The following is a 6071-nucleotide window of genomic DNA, read 5'->3' as shown; positions in this document are numbered from 1 at the left end:
CCGCCTCCGGTAGTGCGCGTGCCTTGTCAGTAGCACAACACAGACAAACCAGCAGCACCCAGACCGTAACTGGATCCGAAGGATAGAAATGATGGCTGACGAAGATCTGACGGCTGTAAAATCTCTCCTGTTGAGGAGGACAGAAACAACCGGTTGATGTGATTCTGCTTTTCTCATAGACAAAGCCACGTGTTCATTGAACAAATGCTGCCTATTACATGCGCCACCGACACCTTCTTTTGTGGATCGGAGCTATAGTAATCTCGATTGGCCGAAGCGCCGATCTCTGCCCTGGAAGGAGCGCAACGCTTCCAGGTACTCGGCCTCCCCAAAGTCCCGCCACATCTTGTCGGTGAAGAACTCCGAGTACGCCGACTGCCACAGCAGGAAGTTGCTGAGCCTCAGCTCGCCGCTGGTTCTGATGACCAGGTCAGGGCAGGAGAACTCGCCGGCGGCGCTCGTCGCGAGCTTGCCGGCGACCAGCGACTCGTCGATGTCGTCCGGACTGAGCTGGTTCGCCTGCGCCTCCCGGGCGAGCTCCCGGCACGCCTGTACCATGTCCCATCGTCCGCTGTAGCAGATGGCCAGCATCAGGTGCAGCTGCGAGTTGTGCCTCGTGGCCTCGTCGGCTTGCACCGCCGCGCTCCGCAGAGAGCCTGGCATCTTTGTGGTGTCGCCGATGACCTGCAGCCGGATCCCCTGCCTGAACGGAAGCGGAACGAGTAAAAATCACGTGAATCATATGGTTTAGTCTGCGGCTTTGTGCTATGCAGGTGTAGGTGTAGTCGACCTCGAGAGCTTGTCGATGTTGTCGCCCATCAGCCACTCGGACAAACCCATCATGTAGTCGACCTCAGCCATGGGGCGGCTCAAGTTCTCGCGGGAGCAGACGAAGGCGGTGAGAGCGCGGATGCCCCAGGCGCGCGAGAGCCCAAACGATCCGCTCCAGGTTGCGGCCCCCGGCCTTGTGGCCATCCGCGGGCGTCAGCCCCCGCGCGCGCGCGCCCACCGCGAGTGCCCGTCCATCACCACCTCGACGTGCCGCGGCAGCGACTCCGGCCGCAGCCCGCTCTGGAGAAGCGCCTCAGCCGCGCGGTCCGCGCCGACGCCCGTTGTGTCGGCGGCCCGCGCGCGTGGAAGCAGGAGGCGCGCGCGCCGGGAGCGAGCCGGCGGCGCTGCTGCTAGCCCGCGGGTGGTAGTAGCAGACGATGAGTGTGAGAGCAGCATCATGGTCTCCGTGTGTACGACCGTCACTCCTTCTAGGTACAAACGTGGCTCTGTCTCTCTGTGCCCGTGTGCAAAACAGCTCCATGGAACGAATTTGTAGCGTCGAGTGCACCTTGCTCTCGTCGACTATTTTTGCCGACATCTTTCAAGGTAAAAAAAATTACTTTTTTTCCCCGTCTCTCGGCTGGTGGCATCCTTCAAGTCGTCGTCAACCAAACTTAAACAGTCTTGTCTTCTTTTCGAGCGCTGAGGGACAGTCTTTTGAGGTCTGGGAGGGACGTGTCGGTTGACAGACGAGGAAGCGCCAAGGATCCAGTGGCGAAAGGAGGTTACTTCATCGCACAGTATCGTGAGAGTACGGAATACCATTTACTTGAGTGCGTACGTCTCTACGTGTTTCTTATCAAAAGATCTGCCTGCCCAAAAACAAACAACAAAAGAGACAAGACCGTAACATTCATTTATCTTTAAGTGGAGACAACTCAATATTAAACAGCATTTCGTTCTTTGTTTAGAGATCGTGGAACAATAAACAGTTGTGGAAAGCAGAAATGGAACATTATCCCTCCGTTTTAAATTATAAGACGTTTTTATTTTTCTAGACATAATTATTTTACTATATATATCTAGACATGGCGTATATTTAAGTGCATAACAAATATTTATCTATGTTATGATAATATTGAGAGAAAATATAGTCATCGGCAGTGTATTATTATAATTGCAAATGTTTATATTACAAAAGCCTGGATCTGGAGAGCAGACTAGCTTGTAGCATTATGTCGGGTCAGTGAAGAAAACAATTGAAGTTGAGTCTCCTACTAAGAATATTATGCTATATGGAATATTAGTTAATAAGTGGATTCTCGAAATTCGTATAGTACCAAAAGAACAGAAATCGCAACATATGGAAATGAAATCTCATGCCAAGTATTAAGAAGTCTAAGGTTGAATATATTTTTAAAATATGAATGTCTCAAGAAGAGCATTACCTAGAAGAAATGAAGTCAATGAATGACATTATGGTGAATAGCACAACCTATATATAGGAAAAGGAATTGTGTATGTCACAAAATAATCTTTCATGTAGTAGAGAATATATCTCATAGAAGAGAAATGATATTCATTGAGAATGAGAACATCCTAGAAGGAATTAATCCATGAGGTACTAGTCAATTCTTAAATAAACACCATGGATCCTAGAATTTAATATAAACTTGAGAGAAAGCAAAAGAGGAACCATAACACAATAAAGGTGTCTTATAAAAAACTCAGAAAAATGCAGTGTAGTAAACCTAACAATAAAGTGGTGATATCCTATAAATACCATAGTAGGTATAAAAATATTGTGATATTAACAATTGAATTATCCCCTATTGCAAAAGCAAGACTAGATTTACTACTTAGTGTACAATCAAACTCTTGAAGATTTGTGGAACATATATATAATTTTAAAATTCACCAAGAAAGAGTTGCAAGTATGGAAACTCTAGTATGAGATCTACGTAATATCAAGAAGATATATAGTATTATAACTCATTTACTCCATAATCATCTGAAAGAGATTTAATATCTTGGAAGGATAGTTTTTGTTTATTTTACACAATTAATAAGTGGTCATTTATGTATGAAACACATTGCTCCTCTTTATTCATATCATAGTTCATAGAACAATTGCAATCCAAGTCTTTAAAGGACATAGTATTTATGCCATTAGTAATGCATGCATTCATGAAAGATGTGGTAATGATATTTTGAATAATATTAATCAAGTTTAAAGGATAGCTTATGAGCTACTCCCTCCATGTTCCTAAAGCAAGTCATTTTGAGATTGTTTTAAGTCAAACATTTTAAACTTTGACTACAGAAAAATTCATTTGGGTTGAGTTTGAAAATATAAAAGTGATGTAAGTAAATTTATCTTGACATGTAGTTTTATAAAAGTATATATATTAACTATATTTTATAAATATTTCATAGAAAAAGTAGCGGTCAAAGTTGTTTTTGGAGTCCGTGCCGATGTCCAAAATAAGAACTTCCTTTAGGGACACGGAGGGAGTAACAATTATATTACAAAGGTCAAGAAGATTATATTTGCTAACACATTGAAGTTTATGCATAGATCATGAGGATCGACATCTACTCAAGAATAACAGATGATCCCGATCAATACATGACTAAGGACGTCAAGTGTTCTACTCTTTTCCATACATGGGTTTTTACACGAAGGTTTCTCGCACAAGGTTTTTATTGAGACAATATATGTGCAACTCAACTTGCGAATGCAATGTGCTCTTTTCTCCAGAAACTGTTTTTCCCACTAAATTTTTTTATTGAAGTTCTTAATTGCCCAAAGGAAATGTTGTAAAACTTGCGGACTAATTTACAAACAAAGGAGGAGGAGAACAAGGAGGAATCATAATCCTAGTGAATTTTTTACATGAGCTGAACACCCCATGCAACACGTGATACCTCCTAAATTTTAGTCACCGAATCTGAACACCCTCTTAAACAGTCTTCTCTTCTCTTCTTTTCGAGCGCTGAGGGGACAGTCTTTTGAGGTCTGGGACGAACGTGTCGGGTGACAGACGAGGAAGCGCCAAGGATCCAGTGGCGAAAGGAGGTTACTTCATCGCACAGTATCGTGAGAGTACGGAATACCATTTACGTGAGTGCGTACGTCTCTACGGAGTACGTGTTTCTCATCAAAAGATCTGCCTGCCCAAAAACAAACAACAAAAGAGACAAGACCGTAACATTCATTTATCCTTAAGTGGAGACAACTCAATATTAAACAGCATTTCGTTCTTTGTTTAGAGATCGTGGAACAATAAACAGTTGTGGAAAGCAGAAATGGAACATTATCCTTCCGTTTTAAATTATAAGACGCTTTTATTTTTCTAGACATAATTATTTTACTATATATATCAACACATGGCGTATATTTAAGTGCATAACAAATATTTATCTATGTTATGATAATATTGGGAGAAAATATAGTCATCCGCGGTGTATTTTTATAATTGCAAATGTTTATATTACAAAAGCCTGGATCTGGAGAGCAGACTAGCTTGTAGCATTATGTCGGGTCAGTGAAGAAAACAATTGAAGTTGAGTCTCCTACTAAGAATATTATGCTATATGGAATATTAGTTAATAAGTGGATTCTCGAAATTCGTATAGTACCAAAAGAACAAAAATCGCAACATATGGAAATGAAATCTCATGCCAAGTATTAAGAAGTCTAAGGTTGAATATATTTTTAAAATATGAATGTCTCAAGAAGAGCATTACCTAGAAGAAATGAAGTCAATGAATGACATTATGGTGAATAGCACAACCTATATATAGGAAAAGGAATTGTGTTTGTCACAAAATAATCTTTCATGTAGTAGAGAATATATCTCATAGAAGAGAAATGATATTCACTGAGAATGAGAACATCCTAGGAGGAATTAATCCATGAGGTACTAGTCAATTCTTAAATAAACACCATGGATCCTAGAATTTAATATAAACCTGAGAGAAAGCAAAAGAGGAACCATAACACAATAAAGGTGTCTTATAAAAAACTCAGAAAAATGTAGTGTAGTAAACCTAACAATAAAGTGGTGATATCCTATAGATACCATAGTAGGTATAAAAATATTGTGATATTAGCAATTGAATTATCCCTTATTGCAAAAGCAAGACTAGATTTACTACTTAGTGTACAATCAAACTCTTGAAGATTTGTGGAACATATATGTCGGATTCATAAACCCGGGGTCCCTCGAGGACCGGCTTCCATGCCCAAGCTCGGCCCAAGCAGACAACACGCAACTCATGTGCCAACCCAAGACTCTGAAACAACAGGCCGAAAGGGCGGTCCAGTCACCGACCGGGAGGTCTGGCCAAAAGGGGAATAGCGCCCGCTCGCTGACTACTTCGGCCCACCTCTTCGACTGGAGCGCTCACTTTGGACTCCAGCCGCCTCCGGGCGGCCTCTCCGATCGCAAGGCCTGGCCCAAGCACTACTTCCGACTCCGACCCCACGTCTCCGACCGGGGGTTCGCAGAAACCCTGCTCACCGCTCTTTTCCGTCCGGCGCACTCAGAGCTGATTGGAGCCATCCGACCGGGGACGCCCGCTCGGTAGGGACCAGGAGACGTGCGGAGAAAGGCAAGGCAAGGCTCACAAGTCAAAACCACTGTACCAGGGACCATACCCTGCACGGAATAGTGCTCCGTAACTGCCCTAACATGAACAGTATTGTAGGGGCCGACATTTCCCTCTACAGTGTTGTGGGCGCCATTGACTCCCATACGGTAAGGCTCCCCACATGCCCCTGGGCGTCGATAGTATTGTGTTCGCCGGAATTACCCTACCGAGTAAACATGGTGAAAACCCCTCACATGCCTCTGGGCATCAACAATATAGCAGATACCGATATCTGCCATACCCGAACAAGACGACGTAACCTCCCACATGCATCTGACATTCTACAGTGACATCAATAGTGTTGTGGGCGCCTACCATTATCCTGCATCCGTCGGCGTGGGCAACAAGGCTTAGGCTTAGAAGCATTCGTACTCTCTCCCTCTCACTTGTAATGCCATCCTCTTCATCTATAAAAGGGGATGTGCTCTCACCCAATAGGGAAAAGGTGAACCCAAATTGATTCAAGCTTAGTCCCTTTAGATTCATTAGATCGATCAAGTTCACTAGCTCACAACCACCTTACCGCTAGGTTGGGATCTCAAGCACACGCTTGAACACTTAGCTCATAGCGGAGCTCCTGTCGCTCTTGGCCCTTCCGACCAGAGCCGATCGGACCTCTCGTACACCCCATCTTTGTCCTTCTC

At 43.7% G+C, this 6071-nt stretch overlaps 1 pseudogene; it reads right to left on the bottom strand.

The window, feature by feature from the left end:
- Positions 1-211: 211 nt before the first annotated feature.
- LOC136545740 (dehydrodolichyl diphosphate synthase CPT5, chloroplastic-like) lies at positions 212-1276 on the bottom strand (annotated as a pseudogene).
- Positions 1277-6071: the final 4795 nt, after the last annotated feature.

The sequence above is a fragment of the Miscanthus floridulus genome, chromosome 3 (assembly GCF_019320115.1).
Source record: "Miscanthus floridulus cultivar M001 chromosome 3, ASM1932011v1, whole genome shotgun sequence".
NCBI classification, from domain to species: domain Eukaryota; kingdom Viridiplantae; phylum Streptophyta; class Magnoliopsida; order Poales; family Poaceae; genus Miscanthus; species Miscanthus floridulus.
Note: the sequence above shows the minus strand (reverse complement) of the source record. Positions and strands in the feature narration are given on the sequence as shown.